Raw genomic sequence first — 22,193 nt, forward strand, 5'->3', positions numbered from 1 at the left:
CATCTATACACAGACCTTTCATTTTCTCACTGGAATGTCGATGATTCTAAATAGCTGGATTGTATTGCATGGCTTTATAAGTGAGGGTCATCAATTGTTGGTGAATTTCCCAACAGGAAATTTGTCCCAATTTGTTTCTTAAAATTCTCTGAAATGTCAAGGTTTCTGCCAACAAAATGGTAGCAAGGGACCCTTTAATGTCACTGAGGATGCCAATTCCTCCTTTCTTTTTTGCAGAGGGAGCTCCAGGTCTTCCACCCGATATAAAAAAGCAAGGGAAGGATGGGAGGTAGTCAACCTCACAAACAACTGGAGGCTAGGTCTCCCAGGCTCAGCCACAGCCTGGTTTGGGTTGTGAATGTGTTTGTAGCATCTCAGGCCCTGGTCTCTGTGCAGGAGTGCACGCCAGCACAAAAAATCAATTGGCTTTTGTCAGGCACTAAATACCACCAAAACAAAATCTAAAGGTGTTTTTAAGGCACACACAAACACACAGTATTTCTTTTCTTTCTCTCCTGGAAGTGCCTTAATTTTTTTCCCGGTCCAGAAAGGAATTGTCACTGAAGCATCTATCACTCCTTCTCCTGTCTCATTGTAGCCACACAATAATACTTTTCACTTAAGAATGAATTTGTTCTACAGTTTGCAAAGTTTGTTCTGGGATGTGCTTTTTTTCATTTTAAAACATGATTATCTTATTAAAAAAATAAACATGATCAGCTTTTTTCTTTTTTTCCATTAGTGGAAGGATAAAGATTCAATCCATGGAATGTCTGTTGAGCAACTGTATAATTTTTGGTAGGCACCTTGGGATAGAAGGACGAGGCAGAATCTGTCCTTATTCTCAGGAGCAGAGTCAAGAAGGAGAGAGTGCAGGTAACTAACTATAATCCAAGACCATGGTTTTCAATGGGTCCTTCCAGGATTCCACAGTGTTGCCTCAAAGTAGCCATGAGGTGGGATCAGGGTTGGTAAGGGACCTGCCTGAAGCAAGCTAACTGGCTAAAAGAAGTTCTCAAACTCAAGGTATGGCCAAGCATGTTAAGTGATACAAGAAAGGGAAAAAGAAAGTGCATCTAAAAGAAAAAAATTAATTATGCCTCCTTGGAAGGGCTCTGCAGAACCCATGGGCTGGGCCTTGAAAGGATGGGCAGAATTTCAACAGAAAAAGTGAAGGGTCTTCCTTGTTGAGGGAACATAGGTAAAGATAGAGACTTGGATGTGCAAGGCATGCTTGGGGAGCCATCAATATGATTAATTACAGGTTAGTAGGGGGTGTTTTGCAGGGTGCAATCACCATTTCATTTAGAAAAGTGGTTCACAACAGAATAGTGGAGCTTTTGCTATCTTGCTGTAAGAAGGGGAAGCCGAAGGTTTTTGAGTATGGATGTGTTGTTAGAAGACTTGTGTTCCAGAAAGGTGTTTCTGGCAGCTAGGGGAAAGAGAACTTATAGGTGGGCTGAGTCCAGATTCAGGGAGAACATGAAAAGACAAACACAGTCTCCACCAGAGGTAATGGTGGCAGGAGGCAGGGTAAGAGCAATTAAAGCCAGATGACCCTTTATCATACGCTGCTGGACCCATAGGATCTGGGGACCCGTCAGGAGAAGAGGTGAGGAGAGCCAGGGATCATTCCAAGGTTCCAGGTCTAAGAGACAAGGTGCCACTCGTGGAGTCGATGGATGACTGAAGATGAGAGGCTGTGGGTAGGGAGGAGGAAGCGATAGGAGAGAAACCAGAAGAAGGCCTGGGGGAATGCCTATGCTTATGGGGTCACTGAGAGGTGGTCTCAGTGTTTTGGGAGTCAAGGAATGGAGAGGATCCCAGGAAGCACAGGTGGGGACACGAGCCAGGGCTTTAGGGCCATGGAACAGGATGAACATAGGGAACAGGCTGTCAGATTGAAACTCAGGCGGTGACTGCTGACCTAGATACAGCAGTCTCAGTAGGTGGACTTGGGTGAATGTCAGACCACAGCGAGTGGAGGAGGTGCGCAAGGAGATTGCAATCTCTCTTGGAAAATTTGGCCGTGCAGGGAACAAAAGAGAGCGTAAAGAACTTGAAAGAGGAACAGGGGTGAAAAAAACAGGACCGGAGAGATTATTAGGTGAAGAGAAGAAAATGAAGAGGGAGGAGGGAGGGTGCCAATAAGTCTAAAGGAGTAAAGGATAAAAGATTTATTTTTATAAATTTTTTGATGTCTTTTCCATCAGAACACAGATTCGTAACAATGTAACTTCTTTCCAGTCTTAAATTAGAACAACTCAATGATTCCTCTCAATCTCCACTTGCCTCTTAGAAATTATGCCTTTAAAGAGGTTTTCGAGTATTCAAAATGTGGATTAGTGCATTTTAGAGTCGTATTTCTCTTCTTGAGCTGTTATATTTTTAGTTACCTTTAAAAATTTTTTGTCTAAAAATATCTCTAGTAACTGGAACAACGATAATTATTTTATTTCTTCCTTTAATATGTATAGCGTATCATGTATGTATCTTGTGTATGTGTTCATTTCCAAAGCCACAGTAAGATAGTTTTTAAGAAGAGAGTGGCTAACAGGGTAAAGCGCTCCAAAGAAGGCAAATAAGACAGAGATTTTAAAATGTCCATCAGAGGTCATTCTTGACTTTGTCAAAACTGGTGGCTTTTGTGGCTAAAGAGGTTTTCAAGTATTGACAGTATAATTGAGTGCTTTTTAGAGTCCTATTTCTCTCCTTCTACTGAGTTATATTTTTAGTGAGGGCAGAAGACAGGTTGCAGTGGATTAATAAGTTAATGGCAAGGAAAAAAAAGACATGGTACATAGAGGCAACTATTTGAGGAAACCTGGCTTGAGGTGGAGAGAGGATTGAGAAGGAGTTATTTATTTGTTTTTTTAAAATGCAAGAGATTTGAGTACATTTTTATGCTGGTGAGAAGACAGCACCCAAGAGGACGAGACTGATGATGTGAGGATTAGAAAGGAGACTAGTGAGTAGAGTCCTGGAGCAGACATGACAAGCGAGAGAATTCAAAGCACAGAGGGAGGAATCGTCTCAGGTGCCACCTCTGTCTACAAAGGAAAGAGGTGTTGAGTGCAGGTGTAGGAGAACCGCCCAGGGTCACGTACTAAACTAAAGCCAGAACTAACTAAAGCCAGAACTAACTAAACTAAAGCCAGAACTAACGCCTCCTATGCCTCATCTGGAGCACTGTGTGATCCTCATGGGAATGGCCCAAGTGCTTTATTAGGATAAACCATAAAGAATTTTCAATTTTGCAATTCAGAAATGGTCAAAAATTGCCATTTCATATGATCAGGTTCATATTGGCTCAGTTAATCCTTAAGGACAACTATATTAAGTTCCAACTATATTATTTCACAGATGAAGAGACTGAGAAACAGAGCAAGGTAATTAATCTGCCAAAGAGCACTCAGCACTAGGGTTTGAATCCCACTCTGGGTTCAGGATCTTGACTTAGGAACTCTTGATGCTCTTGCATGCTCTTGATGCTCTTGACTTATTGAACTTATTGACTGAACTTCTTGCTTCTTTGTGAATTTCCAACCCCTCCTCTTGATTCCTCGGCCACGGGAGGGGATTGGGAGTGAGGTGGTGAGGGCAGTGAGGAGGGTGAAGTGGGAAGCCAAGGCTGAGGCTAGGCCTGTGGCAGCTTCTGGGCTCTTTCCTCAGCCACGTCTGTCCTAAAGAGCTCTATAACTTGAAAGTGTAATGAATACAAAATTTTGGTAAACTGCATCAAAAAACCATCAATATCTTTTATTCACAGTCGTATGTTTTCTGGTACGTGCACCACTGAATTTCCTCGGTCTGAAAAAATTCAAAACCAACTCTAGAGTCCTGACTGATATCTGCCTAGTTGAGGCTTGGAACAGATATCCAGGGTTGCCCAGTGCCCAATAAAACAAGCCAAGCAGCTTTTTCTAACACACTTGAGGGCAACAGCATCTCCATTTTACATATACTTCTTATTGCAATAGACACATTTTAATAGGAAGAGCATCTCTGAGATGTGGTTCTTATCCTTTTCTGCTTCTGCTTTAAGAACACACAGCGGCCTGGGAGCTTTCAGACAGAATCCCATGCTCTGTGATTCAAAAAATGGAAATCTGGCATTATATGCCAGTGACATTTACTTCTGTGGCAGCTCAAGCGGCAAAAAGCCATATGCCATACACCTCGAATCAAGCCAAGCCACGCAAACGGATATGTGAAAGAGAAATAAGGAAATCGGGACCAGAAGAGTTCCAGGCACTTGACTTCCTCCAGCACTTAAAACACACAATCACTGCGGCACGAATCACATCTTCCTGCTCTTAAGAGACTCTTGAGGAATGCAACTTTGTTTTTTCTAATTTAAGAGAAATTTGGGAGGTAAAGGTAAAATACAAAAGATAATTTTTGTGAACCGCATGGTGTGCTCACGTTTCCTCTCTGACATGCTATACAGGCACAAGTTTCTTGGGTGTGCTCGGGGAGAGAGGAGTCACCTAAACGGGATGGACTGCTGGCAGGTGCGTCTGTCCTCTGCACTGGAAAGTCTCTCGGTGGCCATCTTGTGAAAGGATACATGCCAGTATCGGCACTATTTTCCCCAGTGGCCCGGAAACAGGACTAGGGAGAAACAGAGTACTCCCCAAATGGCCAGGGCATGTGAATTAAGCAGATGTAAGAGGGATATAAGAAATGAGTGAAGGTGAAAAAATAAAATAGAGGGATTTCTTTTTAACTAGGGGGTCCAACCACTCTCCTTGGAAAAAAGAAATTCAGTTTATTTTGCAACTGTTCAATGTGTTTGAGGCTTTCCATCCATCTTATATAAAGCTACAGATGTGGGAAAATAATTTTCATTTTTCTTAAGAAATGAATGGCCAAATCCATTTGTAACTCCCTCAAAGTTTTGACATCTGAAGAAGAGATTCAGAAAAAAGGGTCTAGAAGTGTTTCTCAATAAGGTCTGTCGGAAATTGGGGCAAGAAAATCCTTTATTCCACAGAACTGCAGAATACTTAGTACCTATAGTCTCTAGGAATAGAACAACAGTGACCATATTAAGATATAAAGCTATAGTTCTTGCTTCCGATGACATGCTTACTTAATTTAGAAAGATAGCTTTGTAAATAAACTACTAGTCTATAGTTCAAAGATATTTTCCAAAAGAAATTTTGAATTCCATGCTGTGAAGGCAGAGGGGCAGAATTTCATTCTGAATGAAAGGGAGATGGTAACCATCTTACTGGGGTGGCACTTGTGCAAAATCCTAAAGTAGAATTTCAACAGGCAGATGGAGGAAGACATTTCTGGCAGAGGAAGGAGGATGAGCAAACACCTCAGCTAGGAAAGCATGATGGCATATGCAAGGAATGATGGGAAGTTCAGGATATGCAGAGCTTAGGACAGGTGCAGGGTGAAGATATGGGGATGAAGCAGGAAAAGTATGTTAGGCCAATGGAAGAGAAATCTGAACATCTTGCTAAGGTTATGAAACTTTATAAGGCAGGCAATGGACAGCCACAGATGTGGATTAAATCAAGTATGATATGGTCAGATCTGTGTTGAGGACATTTGGAAAGTGGGAAGGTTTTGAAGCTGGGAGATAAGTTACTGCAATAGTTGGTTTCTTAGTCAGCTATTACCAGTGCTGTGTAACAAATAATCCCAACAGCTAAGAAGCTCTTCTTATACTCACAGGTCTATAGGTCAGCTAAGGTAGCTGTTTTAAGCTGTAATTCTATGGGCTAGGTATGGAAACTATAGTCCATATGCCTCATTCTGGGACCTACAATGAAGGGGTAGTGGCTGCTCAGGTTATATACTTCATCTCATGATGAAGGTAGAATGCAAGAACCCAACCCAACCACACGGGCCATAGTCAGGCCTCTGCTCACTTCACATCCATGAATATCTCACTGGCCCAAACAAATCACTTGACCAAGTCAAAAGTTGAAGGGCAGGAGAAATACACTTCACTCACCATGATGTCATGGCAAGGATGTGGAGATATACCACTCCCATGGAGCAGTGAAGAACTGCAACCAGCCATTCAGTCTACCAGATTTGGAGAGAAGAGGAATATCTGAATCAAGGCAATGATGAGAAGGCAGAGGACCTAACAGTGATTGTAGTGACTTTGGTCACTGACTAGTTTCACAAAGAGGGTCTAGTCCATAAACTTCCAAATAGAAACTCACCAGACTGCCAGCCCCATAAGTGCAGGAACCATCTGTCTAGTTTACCTCTGTATTCCTGGTGCTTGGGGCAGTGCCCACTGTGTTGTGAAAACACAATAATGTTTGTTGAAAGGATGGACGGCATTTAAAGTTTAGGTTGGACAGTAACACTATTAACCAAAAGTGGACCACTGATGTGGCCATGCTGTGTATATGATGGCTGTGGGACAGTAACACTGAATACCTTCTATATCCCAGATACTGAGTAGATTCCGAGAATACAGAAAAAGCAAGGCTCTGCTCACTAGAAACCTGACAGACAATTGAAGTTCACTGTGGTAAATTCTAGGTATGGGTATTCACAAGGACAGAGCAAAGGGAGCACCTGAAGGGGATCTGAATGAGCTGTCGCCAAAAGAGATAGCTGTGGGCTATAGAACTTTCCTAGGGAAGGTGTTGGTCAGGTGTGGGAATAATATCTGAACTGACTATCTGCCTAAATGACTTCCTCCCACATAGCTACACTGAGCACTCACTATTTTTTTTTTTGTGGTACACGGGCCTCTCACTGTTGTGGTCTCTCCCGTTGCGGAGCACAGGCTCCGGACACGCGGGCTCGGCGGCCATGGCTCACGGGCCCAGCCGCTCCGCGGCATGTGGGATCCTCCCGGACCCTCCCGGACCGGGGCATGAACCCGTGTCCCCTGCATTGGCAGGCGGACTCTCAACCACTGCGCCACCAGGGAAGCCCCTCACTATTATTTTTAATTTTACCAGAACTGCATGGAAAATACACAGCAACAATGCAAGAATGGAGAGAGGAAGGACAGGAAAAGAAGAAACTAGCAGTTTGGCATTCTCATCTCTCAAATTCAAGTTTCCATGTTGATTTTTCTCTCTATAACAATCAGCTGTGGAAACTGCTGTAAACTTGAGTGTTACTTTGGTACCCTCTTTTTGTCTCTCAACCTTCGCTCCTGCTTTTGACCTGTTAGACTCAGTGGCTTATATCTACGCCTGGAGACGGCGTGGGCAGACCAGCATCTGGTGTTGAACCATGCAGGTGAGTGCTTTAGCTCCTGTTTGGGAAAATGAAGGTGGATACTCTTGACCCATCATTTACCACTGTTCAGATTAAAAGTATGATTTTGAAAAACCTGCACAGGCATACAATTAGTGTAAATGAGAAGTTTAATTTCTACGTTTAAATAATTAAGTATATATTTTAACTCCCGACCCCCAAGATCTGGTATTTTTGCAAGGGATATTTGGAAATTTCACTTGGGATCCTCTTACTTATCCCACCTCTTCTATTGGAGTCCCAGCAAATGGCTTCTGACGCTACCATCTCATTCTGAGTCCTCAGTTTATCTAGGGCCCCTCTTTGCCCTCCATCCCCCACCTCACCTCAACATTTGGTACCCTCAGTTGGCAAGAGGGGGACCTGAAAATTTGGAGGAGTTGAGCTGGGTCTTACACTACCTTATGTACTTCTTTTCTACCTTTGGAAACACATCCCTCTGTAGGAGTGTGTTCTCGACTCCCTTTTAACATAATTTACACTTTGCAATTACAAGATAAATATTTTCTTTTAAATCCAAAAGGACTTGGAAGTTTTTGAGAGATTCCCATCTAATGGTACTCTTCTTAGCTTTCCAACTCTGTTTCCCATCTGCCCTTTAATTTAAAATGCCTAAATCTCATTATGCCTAACTTAAAATGTAGGTAATTTCCTTCTAATTGGACATATGCTAATAAAATGGTTACTGTGTCACTATCAAATCCCTCACATAATCCACCATGGAATATGGAATTCAGGTCATAGGAACCAGTTAGCAGTGCATACAGTGCCCCAAAGTATAGTTAATGAAAGGGAAAAAAATTTCAAAAGTCATTGAATAGAGTTATAGAGAGCAGTTAACTTAAAGAGTTGTCATTATTTTCATGTTCAGGGATGGCCTGCAGTTGAACCAAGGGACTGAAGTACATGGGGGTGTCATGTACAGCATAGAAAATATTGTCAATAACATTGTTATAACTGTGTATGGTGACAGATGGTAACTAGACTTGTCGCGGTGGTCATTTCAGAACGTATAAAAATATCGAATCACTATGTTGTATACCTGAAACTAACATGACATTGTATGTCAATTATAATTCAATAAAATATATGTATATTAAAAGAAAGGAACTGATGTGTCTTACCGCTGTCCAGCAGAAGAAACTATCGACTCTTTGCTTCTCATAATTGAGAAGTTTCGCACATGTTACACATTCAGAGAAAGATGCATTGACTCTAGGAAGACTTTGGTAATAAGAAGAGCCCTAAGCCAGACACTGCACACAAAGGAACCCCCAAGATGTATATTTACTATTGTCAAGCTTGTCCCAAAATTATTCGTAAGACTCAATCTCGGTAAATATTATGTTTTATAAATGCTCCAGTTATAGAGAATGTCGAGAAAGCAAAACATGTTAGCAGTGTTCTCAACCAACTAAATCTACCAGTCAACTTTTAAACAGATTTTAAACAGTTTAACTATTTCTTATGGAAATTACAAGAACAGAGTCAACAAAATCTAATTCTTTCTGGATGACTCAGGATCCCCATATAAAACCACTTCATAAGGAGGCACACCCAGGCTCTTAGTGGCAGTCCCTGGAAATGAACCCCTTTACGGCCATCCCTGTTTTCTCATAAAAGTTGCACAGATGCTATGTAGCTGGGACCACTAAGATGGCACTCTGAGATGGACGTTCTGTTAAGTTAATCACTAAATCCGAGGGAAAAGCCTGAAAATGTTTTGCCGTCAGCTTTGTCATGAGTATCCTTTTCTTTTTCAGAGGGATTTAGAGTCCTGTGTCACCTGGTGCTTGCTCCAGGCCAGACGGTCCAGGGCTCACAGCCCGCCTAGCCGCGGTAATGTTCCTGCCCCACCTCACAGATGAGGAATCTGAAGCTGACAGGGCTGAGTCCCTTGCACAAGGTTATCCAGCCGGCAGTGGGGGACCTGGGCTCTTGAACGATCAGCGTGCCCCGCCTCTGAGATTCAGCTAAGCTCCCGTATCACCTGCAGTACATCTTTGGGCAGGCTGGGGAGAGCGTCCCTCACCACTACGAACCTGCACAAGAGGACTTCCTCCTCACATAGGAATTTGTCCCCACTGTGGTCAAAATCCCCCTTTGCAGCTAAAGTTCAATGGCTCCCCTTACAGAGGCATGGGGAAATCTATATTTATAGATATTTGGACTAACTACCTTGGGAAATCAAAGCAGCTCAATTACACTGCACAACCAAGTGCAAATTACTATTTGTCTGTTGAGATCAGCACCTCCCATCTGTATGTGGCAATTTACAAAGCCCACCTTTGAGGGCCTAATTCTCACTGTGATTCAGGGAAATACCATTGCTATTATTATCATTATTGTTATTATTGCTATTCAGCTTACAGATGGGAAGGGACTTGACAGCTAAAGGACATGCTCAAGGTCACACTGCTGGCGAGGGACCATGCTGGGACTGCCAGCAGACTCTCCTGCTTCTCTCAGCCTGGGTTCTTCCCTCTCTACCTTGCATTCTCAATGGGGCATGGGACAGTGCCCCCAGGGGTGAAAACTGGTTCTTGGAGGAGCAAAATTCTTAGTCTTTTAACGTATAAAGCGCAGATGTACATACATTATATAAACAGATAACGACATATCTGCATAATTAAAATTTCAGGAGGAGGGTGATTAGTGGAAAGATGTCTACAAAACCTCCTTAACGCAAGAGTTGGAGAAATACTGCTTCACACCACAGCAGCCTCCCTGTCTTGGCTGGGACTGTTACTTATAATTAATACATTTCTTCTTAGAAAGTGTAGACACTGGGGTCTGTTTAAAAAGATAACTCTTGAAAACAATAGATTAGTGAAGTCTGTCTCTTTCTTGGTCTTTCCACTGTCTCTAGACTGCATAATCGATATTGATGACGACGTGCCGTGATTTATGCCCAACAGAAACTGGCAAGTTACATGAAAAAGGGTAACACTACCTTCAGTGGATACCTTAAACACACTCAAACATACATACACACACACACATACTCACACACACACACAAACCATTCGCTACCTCTCCCACGGGAAACATCAAAGGAAAAAAATAAATCAATTCATGTTAACACATTTGCTTCTAGAGGAGATTCCATTTCCTGCGTTCCAAACCTAAAGATCTTTGTGAAACATGAGAAGCTTTTTGAATAAATACTTGTAAATGGCCTAGACAGCTGAAAAATGGATAACCTCATACGACATGAGGGCCCTTTAAAAGACTTCTCCTCTACTTAAATATTCATGTTTCAGTTAAAACGTACACCTACTTTATTAACCACACCAGGCCCGGGTTCAGATCAATAACAGCAGCACTAGATGGAATTCTAATGAAGATAAACAACACCGAGTCCTCCCCAGCTTCCCCTGGGCACAGAGGCACAAAGCCTCCTTTCACAACTTGCTCCAAGATATTTTACAGTCACCTGCCTCATGCAAATGAAGAGCTTCATGTTTATTCATGGTGAGAGTTACAGACCACCTTTCATTCCCTAGGCCAGCTCAGCTAACAGAGCGCCCTCTGCACCACTACGCAGTTGAGCTGGCCTAGGAAGGGGACTTCTGAATATCTAATTGTCCCCTGAAAAGCATGCATAGAAAGTCAGTAAGCTGGAAGCAGTTTGGGGAGCAAACATATTTCCCTTTTTCATTCATGCGATCCCTGCCTTTGAGCTTTCAAACAATCCCTTTTCTATACCACACCATAATCCATTAGATGTGACGAGTTAGAGGTTATTTTCCAAGGATAACCTTCCAGGGGACTTCTCAGGATGTTTCCTCCGTCCTGTGTCCTGCTCTCTGATTCTTCCTACTGAATTGATATTTTCACACCCATTGACTCGGAAGAAGCTGGTAAGCTTAGCCAGAGGCAGCTGCAGCTTTGTTTGATGGGCCTGGGTTCTCCCCGTGCACAGCCTCTCCTCTTTGAAGGGATGGGTTCTCATCTGCGAGCCTGAGTATAAACTCTATCACGTGTGCTTTGCTTCTTATGCTGCCGGGTAACGTTTCAAAATAGTGCTTTCACTCTAGAGTGACTACATTTTTCAAATCATTAGTTTCTTCCGTTTTGGTAATTTGAAAGCATGGCAAAGTCATTTGATCTTGGTTTTTAATGCCCATTCTGATAGTATCTGAGGTAACACTAATGCTATGAGCAAATATTTTGATGGTATCTCGAAGGCTCAGCCATCCCTGGAGAGGTCTGGGCAACTAGGTAATTGCAGGAGAGGCCTTAACTCTTGCCAGCCATTAAGTACATGAAAACTGTGGGACCTGCTGATTTTTAGGCTGCTACTCATGGCTTGTCACGTGGAAAACCAAGGTACTTAATAAAGCTGTTTGGAGAAAGACACCACCAAATTTTCAGCTGAAACCTTATTTCCGCCAAAGTTAAATGAGTTGTTTAATTCAGTTCAGAACTTAACTGGGGGTACATAGACAGCTTCACTTTTCTTTCTTCCCTTTTTCTTAACATAATGGCCAAAAAATGTCTTCTTGTGAAAAGGGCAATTTACTCATATTGTATAGACAGGATCTATCTTATTACATACAAAAAGAACACGTTACAACTGCATACAATATTTTACTTCCTCAGAGTCTATTTACATTTATTACTTCAATTTAAGATCACACCACCATAAGAGACAGCGGTGGAATACTGATATCCACTTTTTTTTTTTAAACTTTCAGGCATACAGCTCCTGAGTAGAAGAATCAGGATTAGAGCCTGGGCCTTGCAGACCAACAGACACACTACTTTACCAATGCATGCCACGAGTTGGTGACGTGTTACGTGTGTCAACTGATGGTAATTCTACGGACACAATTCACTTTTACTGATCAAATGTACCTTAGTGAAAATCTTCATCGACAGCATTGGCTCCACCCCAAGGATTTAATTGGCACGTGGTGCAGTTGGGCGCTGGGATAACAGGGCTTTCAAAAGCCCCCAAGGTGATTCTAACGTATAGGCAGGTTGAGAAACGCTGCTACACACAGGTACAGATTTTGACGTGTATACCCTATTTGAATTTTTAAAGTGGAGCAGTCAGCCACAAAATCATTAAATGAGATTCCCATACCTGAAATAGCCAAATCACTTGCGTCCTCTTTCCTAAACCCTGTCCGCGCTCAAAAATAAAGGCTTCAAGAGACCTTCAAGATGGTGGAGGAGTAAGATGTGTAGATCACCTTCCTCCAGACAAATACATCAGAAATACATGTACATGTGGAACAACTCCTACAGAACACCTACTGAATGCTGGCAGAAGAACTCAGACTTCCCAAAAGGCAAGAAACTCCCCACGTACCTGGCTGTGTGGCTGACAGGGTCTTGGTGCTCCGGCTGGGTGTCAGGCCTGTGCCTCTGAGGTGGGAGAGCTGAGTTCAGGACATAGGTCCACCAGAGACCTCCCGGCTCCATGTAATATCAAACGGCGAGAGTTCTCCCAGAGATTTCCATCTCAACGCTAAGACCCAGCTCCACTCAACGACCAGCAAGCTACAGTGCTGGACACCATGTGCCAAACCACTAGCAAGCCAGGAACACAACCCCACCCATTAGCAGAGAGGCTGCCCAAAAACATAATAAGGCCACAGATACCCCAAAACACACCACTAGATGCGGTCCTGCCCACCAGAAAGACAAGATCCAGCCTCAACCACCAGAACACAGGCACCACTCCCCTCCACCAGGAAGCCTACACAACCCACTGAACAAACCTCAGCCACTGGGGACAGACACCAAAAACAATGGGAACTATGAACCTGCAGCCTGCGAAAAGGAGACCCCAAACACAGTAAGATAAGCAAAATGAGAAGATAGAGAAACACACAGCAGATGAAGGAGCAAGATAAAAACCCACCAGACCTAACAAATGAGGAAATAGGCAGTCTACCTGAAAAAGAATTCAGAATAATGATAGTACAGATGATCCAAAATCTTGGAAATAGAATGGAGAAAGTACAAGAAATGTTTAACAAGGACCAAGAAGAACTAAAGTGCAAAAAAACAATGATGAACAACACAAGAAATGAAATTAAAAATTCTCTAGAAGGAATGAATAGCAGAATAACAGAGGCAGAAGAACGGATAAGTGACCTGGAAGATAAAATAGTGTAAATAACTACCACAGAACAGAATAAAGAAAAAAGAATGAAAAAAATTGAGGACAGTCTCAGAGACCTCTGGGACAACATTAAAAACACCAACATTCGAATTTTAGAGGGTCCAGAAGAAGAAGAGAAAAAGAAAGGGACTGAGAAAATATTTGAAGAGATTATAGTTGAAAACTTCCCTAATATGGGAAAGGAAATAGTCCATCAAGTCCAGGAGGCATAGAGAGTACCATACAGGATAAATCCAAGGAGAAACATGCCAAGACACATATTAATCAAAGTAACAAAAATTAAATACAAACAAAAATATTAAAAGCAGCAAGGGAAAAACAACAAATAACATACAAGGGAATCCCCATAAGGTTAACAGCTGACATTTCAGCAGAAACTCTGCAGGCCAGAGGGTGTGACAGGACATATTTCAAGTGATGAAAGGGAAAAACCTACAATCAAGATCACTCCACCCAGCAAGGATCTCATTCAGATTTGATGAAGAAATTAAAACCATTACAGACAAGCAAAAGCTAACAGAATTCAGCACCACAAAACCAGCTCTACAACAAATGCTAAAGGAACTTCTCTAGGCAGGAAACACAAAAGAAGGAAAAGACCTAAAATAACAAATCCAAAACAATTAAGAAAAGGGTAATAGGAACACACATATCGATAACTACCTTAAATGTAAATGGATTAAATGCACCAACCAAAAGACATAGACTGGCTGAATGGATACAAAAAGAAGACCCATATATATGCTGTCTACAAGAGACCCACTTCAGACCTAGGGACACATACAGACTGAAAGTGAGGGGATTGAAAAAGATACTCCATGCAAGTGGAAATCAAAAGAAAGCTGGAGTAGCAATTCTCACATCAGACCAAATAGACTTTAAAATAAAGACTGTTACAAGAGACAAAGGACGCTACATAATGATCAAGGGATCAATCCAAGAAGAAGATATAACAATTGTAAATATTTATGCACCCAACATAGGAGCACCTCAATACATAAGGCAACTGCTAACAGCTATAAAAGAGAAAATCGACAGTAACACAATAATAGTGGGGGACTTTAACACCTCACTTACACCAATAGACAGATTATCCAAAATGAAAATAAATAAGGAAACACAAGCTTTAAATGACACAATAGGCCAGATAGATTTAATTGATATTTATAGGACATTCCATCCCAAAACAGCAGATTACACTTTCTTCTCAAGAGCTCATGGAACTTTCTCCAGGATAGATCATATTTTGGGTCACAAATCAAGTCTTGGTAAATTTAAGAAAACTGAAAGCATATCAAGTATGTTTTCTGACCACAACACTATGAGACTAGATATCAATTACAGGAAAAAATCTGTAAAGAATAAAAACACATGGAGGCTAAACAATACACTACTTGATAACCAAGAGATCACTGAAGAAAACAAAGAGGAAATTAAAAACTACCTAGAAACAAATGACAATGAAAACATGACAACCCAAAACCTATGAGATTTAGCAAAAGCAGTTCTAAGATGGAAGTTTATAGCAATACAATCCTACCTCAAGAAACAAGAAACATCTCAATAAACAACCTAACTTTACACCTAAAGCAAGAAGAACAAAAAAAAACCCAAAGTTATCAGAAGGAAAGAAATCATAAAGATCAGATCAGAAACAAATGAAAAAGAAATGAAGGAAACAAGAGCGAAGATTAGTAAAACTAAAAGCTGGTTCCCTGAGAAGATAAACAAAATTGGTAAACCACTAGCTAGAAAAAAAAGGAGAAGATTCAAATCAATAGAATTAGAAATGAAAAAGGAGAAGTAACAACTGACACTGCAGAAATACAAAGGATCATGAGAAATTACTAGAAGAAACCATATGCCAATAAAACAGACAACCTGGAAGAAATGGACAAATTGTTAGAAAAGCACAACCTTCCGAGTTGTGAACCAGGAAGAAATAGAAAATATAAACATACCAATCACAAGCACTGAAATTGAGACTGTGAATAAAAATCTTCCAACAAACAAAAGCCCAGGACCAGATGGCTTCACAGGCAAATTCTCTCAAATATTGAGAGAAGAGCTAACACCTATCCTTCTCAAACTATTCCAAAATATAGCAGAGGGAGGAACACTCCCCCACTCATTCTACGAGGCCACCATCACCCTGACACCAAAACCAGACAAAGATGTCACAAAGAAAGAAAACTACAGGCCAATATCACTGATGAACATAGATGCAAAAATCCTCAACAAATACTAGCAAACAGAATCCAACAGCACATTAAAAGGATCATACACCCTCCACAAAGTAGGCATAGAGGGAACTTACCTCAACAATATAAAGGCCATATATGACAAACCCACAGCCAACATTGTTCTCAATGGTGAAAAACTTAAACCATTTCCTTTAAGATCAGGAATGAGACAAGGCTGTCCACTCTCACCACTATGATTCAACATAGTTTTGGAAGTTTTAGCCACAGCAATCAGAGAGGAAAAAGAAATAAAAGGAATACAAATCAGAAAAGAAGTAAAGCTGTCACTGTTTGCAGGTGATGTGATATTATACATAGAGAATCCTAAAGAGGCTACCAGAAAACTACTAGAGCTAATCAATGAATTTGGTAAAGTAGCAGGATATAAAATTAATGCACAGAAATCTCTTGCATTCCTATACACTACTGATGAAAAATCTGAAAGAGAAATTAAGGAAACACTCCCATTTACCACTGCAACAAAAAGAATAAAATACCTAGGAATAAACCCACCTAAGGAGACAAAAGACCTGTATTCAGAAAACTATAGGACACTGATGAAAGATATTAAAGATGATACCAACAGATGGAGAAATATACCATGTTCTTGGATTGGAAGAATCAACATTGTGAAAATTACTATACTACCCAAAGCAATCTACAGATTCAATGCAACCCCTATCAAACTACCACAGGCATTTTTCACAGAACTAGAACAAAAAGTTTCACAATTTGCATGGAAACACAAAAGACCCCGAATAGCCAAAGCAATCTTGAGAAAGAAAAATGTAGCTGGAGGAATCAGGCTCCCTGACTTCAGACTATTCTACAAAGCTACAGTAATCAAGACAGTATGGTACTGGCACAAAAACAGAAATATAGATCAGTGGAACAGGATAGAAAGTCCAGAGATAAACCCACGCACATATGGTCACCTTATCTTTGATAAAGGAGGCAAGAATATATAACGGAGAAAAGACAGCCTCTTTAATAAGTGATGCTGGGAAAACTGGACAGCTACTTGTAAAAAAAATGAAATTAGAACACTCCCTAACACCATACACAAAAATAGGCTCAAAATGGATTAAAGACCTAAATGTAAGGCCAGAAACTATCAAACTCTTGGAGGAAAACATAGGCAGAACACTCTGTGACATAAATCACAGCAAGATCCCTTTTGACCCACCTCCTAGAGAAAAGGAAATAAAAACAAAAACAAACAAATGGGACCTAATGAAACTTAAAAGCTTTTGCACAGCAAAGGAAACCATAAACAAGGCGAAAGACAACCCTCAGAATGGGAGAAAATATTTGCAAATGAAGCAACTGACCAAGGATTAATCTCAAAAATTTATAAGCAGCTCATGCAGCTCAATATCAAATAAACAAACAACCCAATCCAAAAATGGGCAGAATACCTAAATAGGCATTTCTCCAGAGAAGATATACAGACTGCCAACAAACACATGAAAGGATGCTCAACATCACTAATCATTAGAGAAATGCAAATCAAAACTACAATGAGGTATCACCTCACACTAGTCAGAATGGCCATCATCAAAAAATCTACAAACATCAAATGCTGGAGAGGGTGTGGAGAAAAGGGAACCCTCTTGCACTGCAGGTGGGAATGTAAATTGATATAGCCACTGTGGAGAACAGTATGGAGGTTCCTTAAATATCTAAATATAGAACTACCATAAGACCCAGCAAACCCACTACTGAGCATACACCCTGAGAAAACCATAATTCACAAAGAGTCATGTACCACAATGTTCATTGCAGCTCTATTTACAATAGCCAGGACATGGAAGCAACCTAAGTGTCCATCAACAGATGAATGGATAAAGAAGATGGGACACATATATACAATGGAATATTACTCAGCCATAAAAAGAAACGAAATTGAGTTATTTGTAGTGGTTGCATGCACCTAGAGTCTGTTATGCAGAGTGAAGTAAGTCAGAAAGAGTAAAACAAATACCGTATGCTAACACATATATATGGAATCTAAAAAAAAAAAGCGGTTCTCATGAACCTAGGGGCAGGACAGGAATAAAGACACAGACGTAGAAAATGGACTTGAGGACATGGGGAGGGGGAAGGGTAAGCTGGGACGAAGTGAGAAAGTGGCGTGGACATATATACACTACCAAATGTAAAATAGATAGCTAGTGGGAAGCAGCCGCAGAGCACAGGGAGATCAGCTCCGTGCTTTGTGACCACCTAGAGGGGTGGGATAGGGAGGGTGGGAGGGAGACACAAGAGGGAGGGGATACGGGGATATATGTATATGTATAGCTGATTCTTTATGTTATAAAGCCGAAACTAACCCACCACTGTAAAGCAATTATACTCCAATAAAGCTGTTAAAAATAAATAAATAAAGGCTTCAATGAAATAATTATGGGGCCACTTGCGTGCCAAGGTATCCAGCTCTGGTTTAGCTCTTCCCATGTCAATGAATAAGGCATGCTCTGAAATATTGGTAATAAAAGGCAAAAACACACAATACAAACTCAATGGTCTGAACCAATGGATTACTCTGCGGAGACTACTATACTGAGAAACTGTAAGAAAGTACGTTTCAAAGAATAAATATTTTAACCACTCTCTAATTCTACTTCTCTTATATAAATAAAAAACATCGCATCTGCTGCTTCCCAGGCCTGGAGGAGCAGGAAGACAGCTGCTTTTCCAAACACTCACTTCCAGCAGCAGCATTAACTACCAAGCACTAGGTATCTACCAACTAGTGTCCCCACCAAGGCGGGTTGTAGAAGAGATTCCTGTGCCTGCTGGAATCTGATATTGTTTGTTGGAAAAAAATCACAATTTTAGAGTGAGGGATACTGCTTCTCCAGTAATGAGCTAAAGAAGGCAGATAGCTAAGCCCTTCTTACAGAACCCTGGGTCTCAGGTCAACAATTAAATCCACCATCTATGCTTCTATTCAAAGTGGTGAAAGCCTGGAAAGATGTCCAAGAAAGTTCAAAGAAACTGTGTCTCATGTTGGGCTCTTTTAAGATACTTCTGAATTCCCATTTGGACAATCTTAGCAAACAAGAAAAACATTAAATCTACCAGTAACACAAAACCAAATTTGTTCCTAAATTCAATCTCTTCTGCTACCAAGTTAATAACAAGAAGAAAAGTGAACTGATTAAAATTTCAGCTTCTCTCTTTTCCAATTTATTATCTGGTAAAGCAAAAGGTGGCTGATAGGCAGCAGGAAAAAATCAGAAAAGACATTTTTCACATTGAACTAGAGGCCCTCACACAGGGTCCTTTTTTTTGTTAAGGCCGAAGAGACAAAAAAGAGAAATAAAAGAAAAAGGACATAATTATATGTGAATTTGAGCAACCACTAGCAGAACTCTGCAACAGGTATTATGCTAGTCTACCAGCCAAAAGAACAGCAAAAAACCTCATCTGTCCATGTTTCATTAATTTAAACTGATACCCACAGCTACAAATCTAATGTACTTACAACTTAAATACACATTATGGTAAGCAGAATAATGGCTCCCCGTTGATGTCCATATTTTAATCCCCATAATCTGTGAATATATTTCCTTTTATGGCAAAAGGGAATTGAGGTTGCAGGTGAAATTGAGGTTGCTAATCAACTGACCTTAAAATAGGAACGATTACCCTGGATTATCCAGGTGGTCTAATGTAATCACAGGGGTCCTTACAAGTGAAAGATGGAAGCAGAAGAGGGATCAGAGTGATAAGTAATGTGGAAACGACTGAACCTGCAGTTGCTGGTTTTGAAGATGGACAAAGGGGGCCATTGAGACAAGGAATGCAGGCAGTTTCCAGAACCTGGAACAGGCAATGAAATGAATTCTCCCCAAGAGCCTCCAGAAAGGAACATAGCTCTGCTGACACCTTGATTTTAGCCCTGGGAGACCCCTTTTTTGGCCTCTGAATTATGGAACTGTAAGATAATAAATTTGTATTGTTCATGCCACTAAGTTTGTGGCAATATGTTCCAGCAGTACTAGGAAAGTAATAATACACGAGATAAAAAGTACATCACTGATAAACTCTTCTGGTTACAAAAGGAAGGCATGCATAGTATTAGAAAGAGGAAAGCAGACATAGTTAATGTAGAAAATTGAAATGCCTTGTCATACCCATCCCTGATCCTCCTCTGATATCCATTCTTAACCAATGAATGGACATGTGGAGTGGGACCCTCTGCCTCTCAGGCCTCCAGATGCCTGCCCACGGCCATAAGCTACCACCCCTACTCGGCAGCAGATGTGTAACATCACAGCTAGTTTACAATCGTCCATGGCAAAAAGATGGCACTAGGGCCACAGTGAGAAACTGTACTGGAACCTGGCTCTGAGATCTTGCTGCAGGAAGTTTTTGCAGCCATATAAGTTAATTACAAAAAGGTTTCAGCATGACCCTTTGGGGGGCTTGCCATCACCTAGCAGGACCTCACCCTGAGCAATGAGAATATCACCTCCACCAACCCGAGCACACAGCCATCATGAATAACACGGACCTGAGAGCCACGCTCGTCTCCGCCCTGAAGCCCCTCTCAGCAACTCCAGACGGAGGCCTCTGGTCTCCTTTGCTAACAGTGTATGTATTCTTGGGGCTTCATGTCCTAAACTTGTAAGTTCTACAGAAATTAAGTGTCTAAGTACTCATTCCCTTGAGCCATTCCTTTGCAGGAATTTGGTAATGTTTTCTATATACCTTATCTGTGCATAGATCAACAGCAATAATATTTGATTTTATTATTTACAGAAATGCAGATTTCTGTAATTCTGGAGAAGTGGGATGAATGAAATGCCCTCAGCAGATGGATAGCTCAGTGCCAGAACACATGAGAGTCAGTGAAGTCTCCTTCTCTTGGAGGAGTAAGTGTCCCAGGACACAAGAGCTGAGGACTGGATGGCTTTCAGAAACAGTGCAGTACAGGAAGAGTTGAACTGATCCAGAAGCAACGTGGCCATAGCAATTTCAGAGACTACTGATTTAACTTTCCCCTTTTTTTTTTGTGGCCTGATTGAACAAAGGTCTCTGTGCTCCTTCTTCCCTCTCTCCCAAGGATAATTACACCTGAACTGCAAAGTCCCTCATAATCAAGTGAAGTACACTCAGGAGGCTACAGTTAACAATCATAAGGGAATTAATGGGCTTCTTTCCTCCACCTCCCCTCCTGACTCACGTCTGACCTTGGCTCTAGTTGCTCAGACACTTGCAGCTCTAGCATGCAATTTACAGATCAGTGTTTTCCACAGAGGGGAGTCCCTGGGGCCTATTTCAATGAGTTAAATAGATGGCCCAGACAAATATATAAAAGGACTGAAGATCACTTAGGCCCGTATACAGAGTAAAAAAACAATAAAAAAATTTTGTAAAAGTGATTATAACCACAATGAACAGCAACAGGATAAACACGAAGCTGTAAAATAGGGCATCAAAATCACAAATTGTAGGGGAGGGGAGTAAAAAATGTAGATCTTTTAGAATGTGTTTGAACTTACACGACTGAACGTATCAGCCTAAAGCAAGTCAATACAGTTACAATACTCGAAAACCATGGTAACCACAAATCAAAAACATGCAACAGATTCCCAAAAACGCAAAAGAAAGGAACTGAATAGGTGGCTCAGAATGACTGGGATGGAATGGCGTTCTCTGCTACAACTGCAGCTAAGATCATTATATTGATGGAGACCGTCAGGTTCTAACCTTGGGGAAGGCTTGGGGAAGAGTGTCTTCTTCCCAATTTTCTTTCTTTATAACCAATATTGGTTCAAGATGCCATGGACCAGAAATATGGTGGGAAAGAAGAACCAGATATAAGTTCAGAAAAAAGAGGACTGGGAGGCAAAGACCAACAAGGACATCGAGTGACGCTGGAATTCAGGTATTATGTTATGCCCCAAGCACAAACCCATGAAGGCCCCACGGGATGACTGTGAGACCAGACACTTAGACGCTTAGAAACAGTTATGCCCCCCGTTACCAGGTCAGCAGGCATGGGTGATGGGGCCAACCAAAGCCAGAGTCACATATAGTAGCAAACCAGAATGATTAAAGACCTAAGCATACCTGTCCCAACCATCAGTTATTACTAGCCACGTCATGATTGCTAACAAGGCTTTGATCCAAGGATAAAGACTTCGTTTATCTTGAAAAGTGTCCACGATGCTTCTGCTTCCTTTAAGTTGGTCAGCACTCTTCTCTCCACCCAACATTCACTCACAAACAGAACTGTGAAATTCACACTCTTCAAAAAAACCAAATGCTTTCTGTAAACCAAGACATGTTCCATATAAACTTACTCAGCTCCCTGAAAGAGGTCTTGCATTTTAATACTCGTTGTGACAGAGCAAAGGGCAGTTATCTCAACGCAGCCATAACCCACAAAGAAACGAAGTGACCACAGCAGCCTTCCTCATCTCATTCTCTCCCTGGCAGCCACCTGCACAGGTGGAGTGGAGGCATTTTCCCCACTAGATCTGTAATAACAAGGCATCCCAGACCAAGGCTTTTAAAGGAAAAAGTTCATCTTATCAATATTGCTC

At 41.3% G+C, this 22,193-nt stretch overlaps 1 protein-coding gene across 4 annotated transcripts in view; it reads right to left on the reverse strand.

The window, feature by feature from the left end:
* Positions 1 to 22,193, reverse strand: part of ELMO1 (engulfment and cell motility 1) — a 547,030-nt gene that overhangs the window by 150,087 nt on the left and 374,750 nt on the right. The window lies entirely within an intron of this gene.

The sequence above is a fragment of the Delphinus delphis genome, chromosome 9, assembly GCF_949987515.2.
Source record: "Delphinus delphis chromosome 9, mDelDel1.2, whole genome shotgun sequence".
In the NCBI taxonomy this organism is placed as follows: domain Eukaryota; kingdom Metazoa; phylum Chordata; class Mammalia; order Artiodactyla; family Delphinidae; genus Delphinus; species Delphinus delphis.